The sequence below is a fragment of the Porites lutea genome, chromosome 7 (assembly GCF_958299795.1).
Source record: "Porites lutea chromosome 7, jaPorLute2.1, whole genome shotgun sequence".
In the NCBI taxonomy this organism is placed as follows: Eukaryota; Metazoa; Cnidaria; class Anthozoa; order Scleractinia; family Poritidae; genus Porites; species Porites lutea.
The window spans coordinates 13,557,340-13,569,248 of record NC_133207.1 but is presented as its reverse complement, the minus strand read 5'-3'; the positions used below and the strand labels follow the sequence as shown (position 1 = coordinate 13,569,248).

The 11,909-nt window shown below is 38.6% G+C and overlaps 1 protein-coding gene across 1 annotated transcript in view; it reads left to right on the top strand.

Moving 5' to 3' along the window:
* The window catches only part of LOC140944467 (ryncolin-1-like), an 85,793-nt gene that overhangs the window by 39,870 nt on the left and 34,014 nt on the right, over positions 1-11,909 (top strand). The gene's annotated exons all lie outside the window — the stretch shown is intronic.

The window sequence follows — 11,909 nt, the reverse complement described above, 5'->3', positions numbered from 1 at the left end:
TATTTCCCCAATTCTGATTGGCTAAAAGCACACGCATAATTCACCATAACCAGTTACTGATGACCAAATTTGGAAGAATTTTGTGTTTAACGAAGAAATGACGTCAAAAATGCAGCCCGCTACAGGTTAAGGCACCGGGACCGAGAAGACCTGGGGACGAGGTTGAGTTGTTTTGGTTGGCGGACATTTCACTCGTTTTCAAGAGTAAGAACTACAGCTGGAACTTGGCGAAAGAAGAAAACTCGGATGGTAACATCTGCTATTTAGAGAATATTTGCGGAGCTGGACAAACCTAAACGTACACTATCGAAGATGAACTTAACATCGATGCAGGTAAGCATGTTTTAGCTTTGTTTTTAAACTAGGAATTACTGATTTTGAATGAATAACAAAGCAAATTTTTTAACAATCGCGAAAAATGCGAAATTAAGGGTACACGAGGTTAAGTACCAATCAGGTATGTTACCTTCGCCGAGAGAATGAATTTACTTATCACACTCTCAGCTGCTACTTCTAAAGGATCTGAATATTCATCATCTTCACTCGAGCTTGAATAATCACTCGGCTCCTCCATTTTGAATTTTTCAGCATATCCGCTGACCACCTTCGGCTGCTACCACAGGCAGACCACCAGGGGAATAGTGTTTTTTGTTTACAAAAGGTATTTTACGCAAAATCATGCATAAAAGCAACTGATGGTTTAAATTAGAACTTGAATGGGCGGTTTTTAGTTACAAATTGCCTTAAAAAAGCGAGAAAGTTATTCAAAAAAGAAAAAAGTTGCACGAAATCCGAAAAGTTGCTGGAAGGACTAAAAGTTGCTCCGAATCTGAAAAGTTGCTCAAAAGTTGCCGAGCAACTTATGGACAGCCCTATCCCCGGTACCTCCATCAAATACGAAAGTCATCAACTAAATTGCCATCACGTGACTGTTCATGGCTTGGGCACGAACTCCCGTGGGGCCTTTGATTGGTTGAAAATATATGTATCAATGTTGTTATGGGATCTTTTAAGATGAGCATTTTTTTTAACTACCCTCAGCCGTGTTATGATGGTGGGGCCGAATAACAGTGTAGTATACTATCGTCACATTACATGCTTTTGAGCTACAGCTGTAGGCCCCGCTTTGAAAGTGAAGTTTGTGCAATAAGCTAAGAAAAGGCCTATCTATTACCGTGGAAACTGGTGACGAGTTTCAAAACAAACAACGGGACATGACGGCACCGATGGACAATGAGGACAATGACGGCAGCGAAAACGTCGCTAAAAAATGAATTTGCGTCCTTTCAAACTTTATTGCGTTATTTTGGACGCGCTTAATTTGTCAAATGTAGACGATTTTCCTTGGATGGTGGAGTTGAATTGTTAAGAACTTTATCCAGGTTCAATAACAGAGAAAGGAAAATTCGTGGTTGTAGGCTCACGTCCTCTTTAAAACGTCGCATCAGGAGATTTTACGTCGGAGTCGTAAATTTACTATAAAAAGCGTGATGCACGTGCAATTGAATATTGACGTTGTCGTTGTCGCCGTCGTGGTGGTTGCTTAAGCTCCCAAATGACTCGATACTACTTCGTTGTCTATGAACATATTATTTTTAAGCCTTATGTTTAAGCGTCGTTTCAAAAAATCTGGTCTCATCGTCAGGTGCCTCATAGACCTAAAGACATTTTGATCGAAACATATCAAAGTGTTCCTCACCTCTCGACGTCCTCGACCTTTAGACTGGGTACATATCTCTGCAGTTGTTTGACTTGCGCAGATTTCACAATTCCATGGTAATATTCTCCAACACCAAACGTGAAATACTGAAACATCAACTTTCTGAGACCTATGAAACACAACAATCAAAAGCGATTAACCACCTCTTTGCGTTTCTTTCGTTAGAAATGGCGCTGGGATGGTAAAGGTGCATGGTTAGTTTGGTAATTACATCTTAGTGCCAGTCGAGTCAGTCAACTTTTTTCCCTGCCAGACAGGAGCCTTTATCGGCAGCTTATATCAGTCTTAAGAAGGTGTTTTTACTTAGAGTTAATGATCTGCTCCAAACTACGTTTTGCTACCAAAACGCAAACTGTGAATCTTGGCCGCAAACGTCAGATAGTCTCATTCATCACATTAAGCCTTGGAACCTATGAAGTTTCTCAAGACTTAACGTCACCTCGTGGTCTCCCTTGGGATTCCACGCCATTAGCTTTTTAAAACTTTAATAATACTTTATGTTTTCTATTGTGACGAAACAATAAACTTGAAACTTGAAACTTATTTTCTCTTTGCCTTCAGTGAGGCCCCATTAGGGGGGGGGGGGGGGGGGTCTTAATATCCCTTACCCCTGTAATTTTTTTGACCAAATATCCCGTATCCCATAAATTCCGGTCACAAATATCTAGGAAATTAAAGTATCGGCCATTTTTCATATGTTACTTTCTACGATATATTTTATAATATTCGTTCACTGGCATTAAAACGTAAACTGGAAAAGTATGGTTTTCAAGGAGCTTTTTGTGACAGTTGTTTAAACTGCTGTCATTCAAAATATGATAGATATCAAGTGGAAAGTTAACAAATGTTGCCACCAAAATCACTTTTGTATACCAGTTAAAATAATTAGCTTACCTGATGCCCTTAATTTCTACATATCGCCTGATACCAAAGTCCTTTCTCATTTTGTTCCTTTATTAGTTAGTTGCCGTCCTGAGCATTTGGTTAATTCATGTGTTCTGTGCAGTCCAGTGGCACAAATGGTACAACTTGTGTCAAACAGCATTTTATCAACAATTTACTTTCAAATCAGCAAAATTATGTCGGTAACAACAACAATAAAACCGAGTAGGACTTACCGATGAGCTCATGTTTTTCCTGGAGAAGAGGTCTGGCAACTTCGAACTGATCTTGACTATCAATTGCAAATATCCGTCCCTTCGGAAACTCGGCCTCGGGCACATTTTGCTTGTACTGAAGTTTTATTTTGAAGTCAAAAATTCCGAGCTCCTTCGTTCGCTCCACAAGGCCGGATGACACTTTTAAACGTTCAACAAGTTTATCATTTTAGAATAATAATAATAATAATAATAATAATAATAATAATAATGACTGTTTATTAAGACTCATTGCAGCAATATACAGAATGGCTGAATTACAGAACTATTTACAAAACATATAATACTAAAATATAATACAATAAATCCAATAAATACTAGAAAAAATAATTGTACAAGCCACTAGGTGTATATACTTATGCGTGACAAACGCTTGCGTGCGCTTGGTCCTACAGGTAGGACGCGTGGAGCAGCTAATGCCAGATCTAAGATTATAATTATGCACAACCTCCTCCTGTTTGGGGAGCATAAAATGCAAGGGGTGATTCTCATTCCGGAGTCTATCAATATAAACCTGGCATGGATGGGCGCGTCTGTCACTTAGAGTTGTTAAATTAAGGGCATTTTTAAATTAAAATGCCTTGTTGTAATTCATTAAAGGAAAAATGATGCGCATAGCCCTTTTCTGAATGCTCTCAATCTTATAAGATAGAAAATCTGGTATATTTTGCCAGACAGGGGCAGCATATTCCAGAACAGGACGAACAATGGTTGTATAAACCTTAGCCAGTGAAGCTGGAGGTGCACCACATTGCTTAAGGACCCTTAAAGGGTAAAGCCTCCTGTTTCCCTTTGCACTATAGCTTCTACATGATGGTTTTTGTTGCTCTCCAAGTTTTGTCTGAAAGGACCATTTGGAGACTGGTTTGTCGCAGTTGATTTTATAAATACACGCCGTAACGTCATGAATGACTTTGACCTGCGCCATTACAGAGGTCTCGCCTCGATCAGGTGGCGCTGCCTCGATCGAGTGCTAGCGCGCTATTTTTAGTACTTCATGTTACCCCCACATAGTGCCCATTATGAACCGATGACTGGTCAAACGGTTTGTTTTACACTTATATATTTTTCATTTATATCTAATCATCAACAAAAATACAGAAAAGGGCATATATTTAGTAATCCAAGAACGTTTCTCATCAAACATCTGACATGTTACAATTTTTTTGCGAATCTCCCGTATCCCTGAAACTACTTCTCAATATCCTGTATCCCAATAACTTTTTGAGATAAATATTAGCGATAAAAAATCACGACGTTTCGACCTCTCCGAGGTCATTTTCTTATTTTTGAAATGTTTTTTATCCAAGAACTGAAACCGACGCTTAACAAACAGTGCGATTCAATTCGCGCCAAATTATTTGTTTAGAGTAGTTCTTGTTAACATTGTTTTATTTCCATTGTTTTTTGACTTTATAAATATTTTTAGCACTTTTTACATTTTTACATATTTTATCACATTTTAGCGTTCACCACATTTTTATCTATTATTACTTGTTTTTAACTTATTTATACTAATTTAGAGAACTTTTATACACTTGAAAATGACCTCGGAGAGGTCCAAACGTCGTGATTTTTTATCCCTAATATTTATCTCAAAATCGATTTCTAAGAAACTACCCAATAACTTTTTCCTCAAATATCCCGTATCCCGGCAATTTTGAGTTTGACTAATAGTCGCGGGTCGCGGGTCGCGGGTCGCGGGTCGCGGGTCCACAGTCGCGGTCGCGGGTCCAATGTCGCGGCAAGGGGAAAATGATTTGGGGTTCGAGGTAACTGAGTGAAAACGAGTGATATGAAAAAAATATAAAGGGAAAAAATCGTTTTCATGCATAATACTCTACGGTAGCCAATTTACAGGTTACGGATGTTAGAGTCAACAAAATAATGTCTCAAGAAAAGACGTAAAAGAGAAAGCTGGCCGACTTTTGTGTTCACCGCAAGTTCATTTTGTTTTCTTTCTATCGGGCCCAGTTATGTATAAATTCAGCTTTGAATGTACTTCTGCATAATAGTATCTGATAAAAAATGTTACCATGAGTTACCATTGTTTTCTTCTTGTCTATGAATCTCTCACAAATGCTTAGGGGTGCATTCACTGAAAAATGTTCGATACACTTCATAGACTATAAATTATAAACGTTACAACAACCTAAAACCTTTTTTAAAAAAGGCTAACTCGGGCTCGAAAAGCTACGAGTCTGTCAGTAGAAGAAACAAGAACTGTTTCAACTTTAACAAAGTTTTCGGCAAAAATAAAGAAAACGCTTGTTAAAAAACTTCCTGGTCGCAAACTGCCAAAATAAACTCTTTGCACAAGTAACTGGAAAGAGGAGGAGAGACGTTGAGCTTGAAGTGCCAGTAAAGTACATTCAAGCGGGTATTCAAGGCATGAAATTGATATAGAAACAAGTAATAATCCACAGCAAGAGGGGATAAAGCTCGAGCTTTATCCTCTCTTGTCCACAGAAAGGAGTTTGTTCCCACTAACGATTGAAATCCGGAATCCAAGTTCTACCAAGACAGAATAGATCATAGTCTCTTGGTTCTACTGACAAAGACTGGAATCCAGTACCTGGAATCTGGAATTGCTTACCTAATTTATTGTCTTTTCTTAGCTCTGGTGGGGTTGATAACTTACCGTTTTCAGTGTCTGGTTTACTTTCTTTTTCAGCTTCATAATATCGGGCGTTATTATTTCCTTACCTACTTACTCACTTGGTTATTTACGATGCATGTTTTCAAGATTTGACTGAGACCCACATTGAATGGCTTCCTATTGTCAGGTTGTCCTGGTTGCCATTTAGGTGAAGAGAACAAGAAGGTATATTGAACACTCTGGGTTGCCGTCTCAGTTGTAATAATAAAAGCATTAAGCGAAAATCTTGCTTCGAGGAACAGACTCCTTTCTGTGGATTATTACTTGTTTCCATATTAAATTCATGCCTTGAATATCGCTTGAATGAAGTTTCCTGCACCTATTTACATTTTCTTTCAGTTTTGTCGAAAACATTTGTTAAATATAAGAGTTCTCGTTTCTTCTACCGACAGACTCGTAGCCTTTTGAGCCCGAGTTCGCTTTTTTTTCTTTCTGTGGATTATTACTTGTTTCCATATTAAATTCATGCCTTGAATATCGCTTGAATGAAGTTTCCTGCACCTATTTACATTTTCTTTCAGTTTTGTCGAAAACATTTGTTAAATATAAGAGTTCTCGTTTCTTCTACCGACAGACTCGTAGCCTTTTGAGCCCGAGTTCGCTTTTTTTAAAAAAAAGGCTTTAAGTTGTTGTAACGTTTATAATCTGTAGTCTATGAAGTGTATCGCATATTTTTCAGTAAATGAACCCCTAAGCATTTGTGAGCAATTCATCGACAAGAAAAAAGCAATGGTAACTTATAGTAACTTTTTTATCAGATACTGTTATGCATAAGTATAACTGGGCCCGATAGAAAGAAAACAAAATAAACTTGCGGTGAACACAGAAGTAGGCCAGCTTTTTCTTTTAGGTCTTTTCTTGAGACATTATTTTGTTGACTCTAACATCCGTAACCTGTAAATTGGCTACCGTGGAGTATCGTGCATAAAAAAGAGTTTTTCCCTCTATATTGTGTTCATATCAGCCGTTTTCACTCAGCTGTTACCTCGAACCCCAAATCATTTTCCCCTGCCGCGACATTGGACCCGCGACCGCGACTTTGGACCCGCGACCGCGACATTGGACCCGCGACCGCGACTTTGGACCCGCGACCGCGACTTTGGACCCGCGACCGCGACTTTGGACCCGCGACCCGCGACCCGCGACCCGCGACTATTAGTCAAACTCGGTAATTTTCTCCGCGAATATCCCGTATCCCGAAAACCCCTAATGGGGCCTCTTCATTCTCTCAAAAGGGTATTTTCCTGCTTAGATACCTTCGCTTTACCAGTTTAAATGCAAGTTTCATAAATTGTGTTGCAACGAGAAGCAGTTGACAAGTCGTGATTGTAATTCTCTAATGGAAACTGATCAGTTTAAGGGAGCTCATTTTCCACCTCTGCTGATAAAGAACCATCCCCTGGATCTTAAGCAATCAACGACGTTTGGAGTCACTTTGTTTGAAGGATTTCAAAGTTTTTATTTACCTTAAAGCAGGTAGACATTTATTTATCTAACATTTAGAAATTTGTGTCAGCCTCGAAAACTTCAGTCATAGAAACAATTGCGCTTATGCCTGAAGAGCGATTGTGAATGAAAATTTATGAAGTAATGCAGATTAACAACTGCTGTGACAAAAAAATATCCAAACCATTTTCAAGGCAGTGTGTGATTCCATGCAAGGGATCAAAAAAAGGAAGCGTCCAACAATCATTAAGCAATGCAAACAAACGATAATTTAGTCCAACTAATGCATCGTTTCTAAAAATTTTGTGTGCCAAGTTTAAAGAAAATTGAATTTTAAAGTAATTGCACGAATATCATACGTCACATTTTACGCTTAGAAAAGTTTAGAATTTAGGAAAGAAACCCAAAGAAACTGCTTAGTTTTGTAATTAAAATATCTAACTTAAACTCTGAGGAAAAAGCGGCCGAATATTAGTTTCTCAGTTTTCTAAAAACATAAAATTTCTTAATTACTTTTACTTCAAGTTCTTAAAAAGCAAACCACAACGAGACTCCGTTTTCTACGTTACCTAATAGCTAATCGTTTCTTTGAAAAGGGTCTTTCATTGTTAATACATTACATTTATCTTATTTTTTTTTTTTTTTATTTTCTACGTTATGGCTTTTATCTGGCGTTAAAAAAAGGCAAACGAGACTAGACGTAAAACGTTTGGCGAGGATGGAAATGACTCGGAACTCCTACCAAAGTTAACTAAAGTTCCTCGTCAAACGTTCAACAAGAGACACGAGCAGATAGTACGAGAAAACCATGTGGATGAAAAGAAAAGGAAATAGTAATAATAATAATAAATAATTAAAAGAAAAAAATCCTGAGTCTCTTTTAATTAGTACCCAAGAGTGATCCAGTACAGATGAAGCTCCTAGCTTCAATGATTAATTGTAGCGTATGAATCTGCGTCAGAGGACTTATGAAACTGTGAAATGAGATTAGAAAGGGAAACTAAAAAAAAGAGCTTTGCAGTCATCTGTAACATACAATAATTGAAACTTGAACCTGATTTACAAGAACTTTTAAATAACTAAACACTAATTATTATTCAAGAATAAAGACGTCAACTAAAGTCGGTCGAATGTATTTTCATCTCTAGTACTAAGCAACGGTCTGGTGGAGAGTTATTCTTTCCTTGCCCTTCAGTATGGCAGCTGTAGGTTGCTGTTTCTCTGTGCAAGCACTGGTGCTAGGGTTTGTTGTTTGGGGAGCTTGGCTAAACTGCAATGTAACTGCACTTGAAGGTAAAAAAAATACACAGGTAGACAAAATAAGAGCTCTCTTTCTTTAAGAAAAATGTTGTCTGGAAGGCGTGTCTGGCAGACTTTGCAGTGTGATTCATTTTATGTAATACTGCTTACAACGACCAACTACAAGCTAAGGCAAAAGCAAGATTATTGCTAAATCACCCCCGAAACCGCCCTTTTTTTTCTTCGGAAAGGTTGCATGCAGTAGACATTGTTTTGCGGAGGTTTAAATACTCGATCAGAGAAACAGATCAAAAGACTTACTTAGCTTACTTATAGCACCTTTTGGGGAATGAAGCTGACTTACGAATATTCAGTTTGTTACACTAAATTTACTGCCTGAAAGAAAGCATAGTGAAGTCAGCTGGTGAAGTGTTCGTTAAAAGTTATTCACGAAGCGATCCGTATTTTTTGTTAAGGTGTGGCCTTAACAACTAGTGCCGTAAGTAGCCCGAGCAGCACTTAATTAAAGCGACGTTGGAGTATTTCTCTAACTTAACGTAGCTGGCTTATAATAAGAGTTATAAATACACCTTTCAAATCACGATGCCAGAGGTAAAAGATGCAGCTCCCCTTTAGTCGGGGAAAGTACAATTAAAGCTTTATACTTCTGGGATTGGGGATATAAATTATGTGTGTTCTAATCAACATTTTCATTTTTGATGTCTCTTAATAAAGTACCTTAGAAGATTTTAATTAGTTTTCCTAATTTACGCTGGAACTGAGGATTATTCCTTTCACTTGTAGTCACTTGTCTCTCAAGAGTTCTGGTTAATTTCATGTAATTTTAAAGCCACCAATTGTAGATATTTTTTCGCGGCCGCCGACTCCTATGTAAAAATAGACGTGACGTCAGCAAAGGAAATATCAATAAGTTTCCTGAGATCCGAGCACGGCGACGGCAACGAGTAATGCGGTCAGAAAAGCAGTAGGTTTAATTAGCAAAGCGACAACCTTGCCTGCACATCACTTTTTTATGTACAGTTATTTTGCCGTCACTGCATATATAACTAGAAGGTAAAAGTGCCTATAATTTCACGTTTTATGGACGACGTTAACAAGCCAAGAAGAAATGTTATTTTGCCTTTGCTGGCGATAGCCAGCTTTCTGGTCACCGCGGTGGGAAAAAACATAGGGGGCTTGCTGTCCCGGTTGGTCTCATTATCAAGTTCAGTCCCTGAGCTAACTCGCCATGGGTTGGAAAGGGGCCTCCATGTCAATCCCTAGGGGGGGGGGGGGAGGGTGCTGCAAAAGCGTTGTACCTTCCGTTAGTCCTGGTCTGGGAGAGTCAGTGCACTGGTCATGTCTGCCTTTAGTTTGTCACGTCAAATTCTTGTAACGTTTCAGGCCCATTGGCTAATGAAAGCATTCCCCTCAATTACGTGCTAAGCTGGGGGGGTGAAGGAAGTCAGGGGGGGTGATTTAACCTTAAATTTTCTGCTTAGAACTTGCTTAAGTCTCAAGCGTCCTCCGTCATTTAGGGCCTTTAAGCAGCTAGAGTGTATGGACAAGTCTAGAGTGTCTTCTTGATGGACTTGAATGTTTCTTTTGCTAATCAGTAACCAAGAAGAGAGTCACCTTAAGAGAACCATGGGTAAGAGCTGAGTTTCTTGGCGATATTTACTTTAGTTGAGTCAGTTTAAGGTGCGTGGGCTCCTGGTGTCCGATGGTACGGTTTTCATAAATCCGGCTAGATGTATGTATGTATTTTAAGCAAGGTTTTTACCGGCCAGTCACCGTCCTCAAATCTTTGAAGAGATTCCTACATATCATTGCTCGAAAAAAGACGAACCAACAATATGAAAAAATCTCACTTTGCATCAACCAGTACGGAAATTCTCTAAATCTAATTAACATCCAATTTTTAACAAACGCGGTAGGGAATTGCGTTTGGCTTACGGAAAAGTAATCTGGTTTAATGAAGTTGAAATTGTTTTGAAGACGCAGTGAAACAAATTGGAGAAGGAAGCTGCGTCTTGAGGGAGAAAACATAGATATAATACAATGGAACATTACCACCAAGTTCCTGTCTCGAAGATTTACATATCAATCGTTCTTTATATCGGGTCATTCTTAACTGTCAAAGTTCTTCCTTTTTGTGCTGCAGGCGATTTTTTTTATGGGGTTTCGTACGTTAATTTTTACCGGCCAGTCACCGTCCTCAAATCTTTGAAGAGGTTCCTAGATATCATTGCTCGAAAAAAAGGCGAACCAACAATACGAAAAAATCTCACTTTGCATCAACCAGTGCTGAAATGCTCCAAACCTAATTAACGTCCAATTTTTAACAAATGCTTTTGGGAATTACGTTTGGCTTACGGAAAAGTAATCTGGTTTAATAAAGCTAAAATTTTGATGAAGACACAATAAAACAAATTGGGGAAGGAATCCCGTATTTCTCTATTTAAGCTGCGTCTTGAGGGAGAAAACAAAGAATACAATGGAACGTTACCACCAAGTCCCTGTATACAGAAGATTTACGTATCAGTCATTGTTCATATTGAGTTATTCTTATGTGTCAATATTTCTACCTTTTTGTGCCGCAGGTGATTTTTTATGGGGCTTTTCAGTAGTAAAAACTGCACCAGTGTGCTCTATTCTGTAGGTGCATATTTATTTTTTCTATGCCTTTCTGATCTTTTAAAATTTCTTTTCATTAAAAAAACGACTTACTTTTAAAAGGGTCAATAGCACTAATTACTGGTGTTAAGAAAAAGGTGCATATTTCCGCAGCGCAGTAGAGAAAACGGAAAGTTAGCTTTTTAATCATAAATTCGGCATCACGGAAAACTTATGGCTTTTTGTGCGAGGCTTAAATAACTAACGGATAGCCAGAGGAAAGTCAATGAAATTAGTCATCATTACGCACATTTAACAACTCAGTGACTCCCATGCATCTAATGGTTTCGGGTTTCTGTCAATTCTGGCGAGTTTGTTTGAGAAATTTCAACTTAGCTCGCCCATGCAGTAAGTGTTTATCAAATATAGCGCTTTTTTTTGCAAAATGAAAACGCCGAAAAGTGTGGCTGAAACGCTCTAGAAAGGCGAGAACGGAACGCTAGCGGGGACGCTATTATTCTGACCCGTTTTTTACTCAAATACTGAGCCGAAGAAGCCCGATTTGTTAAAATGAACTAGGTATCAAGCGGCCGACTAGTGGAAATCATTACCACGCTAATTGGAATATAGGCCGTCCTCAAATAGCACCTTGACAAGATCGTAACCGCAGCAGCATTTGGCCAAAAGGAGCGTTTCCCAGCCTACTTACCATACCCTTTTTAGTGCACTCGTGTGTCTAGCCTGTTCCAGGCGTTCAGATCGTGGGGACGGCGTGAAGAGATCTGCGCACTATCGTGTGCCCTAATTTCTCTTTTCTCTTTCCCTTCAAACACCTCCTATTCAAGCTAATTTCTCTATCAAACATCAACTACCACTAAACATTTAACTGATTACGTTCTGAATTTCTTTCTAAGGTCAATGCGCTCGTAACAACCGATACGTCACATTTCTAACGCCAGTTAACGGATTTTACATTGAAGGCCACGTTTTATTAAACCTATTGAGTCTAATTTAATTAATCCCCAAGAGTGTTCCAGGACAGATGAAGCTCCTAGCTTCAATGATTAATTGT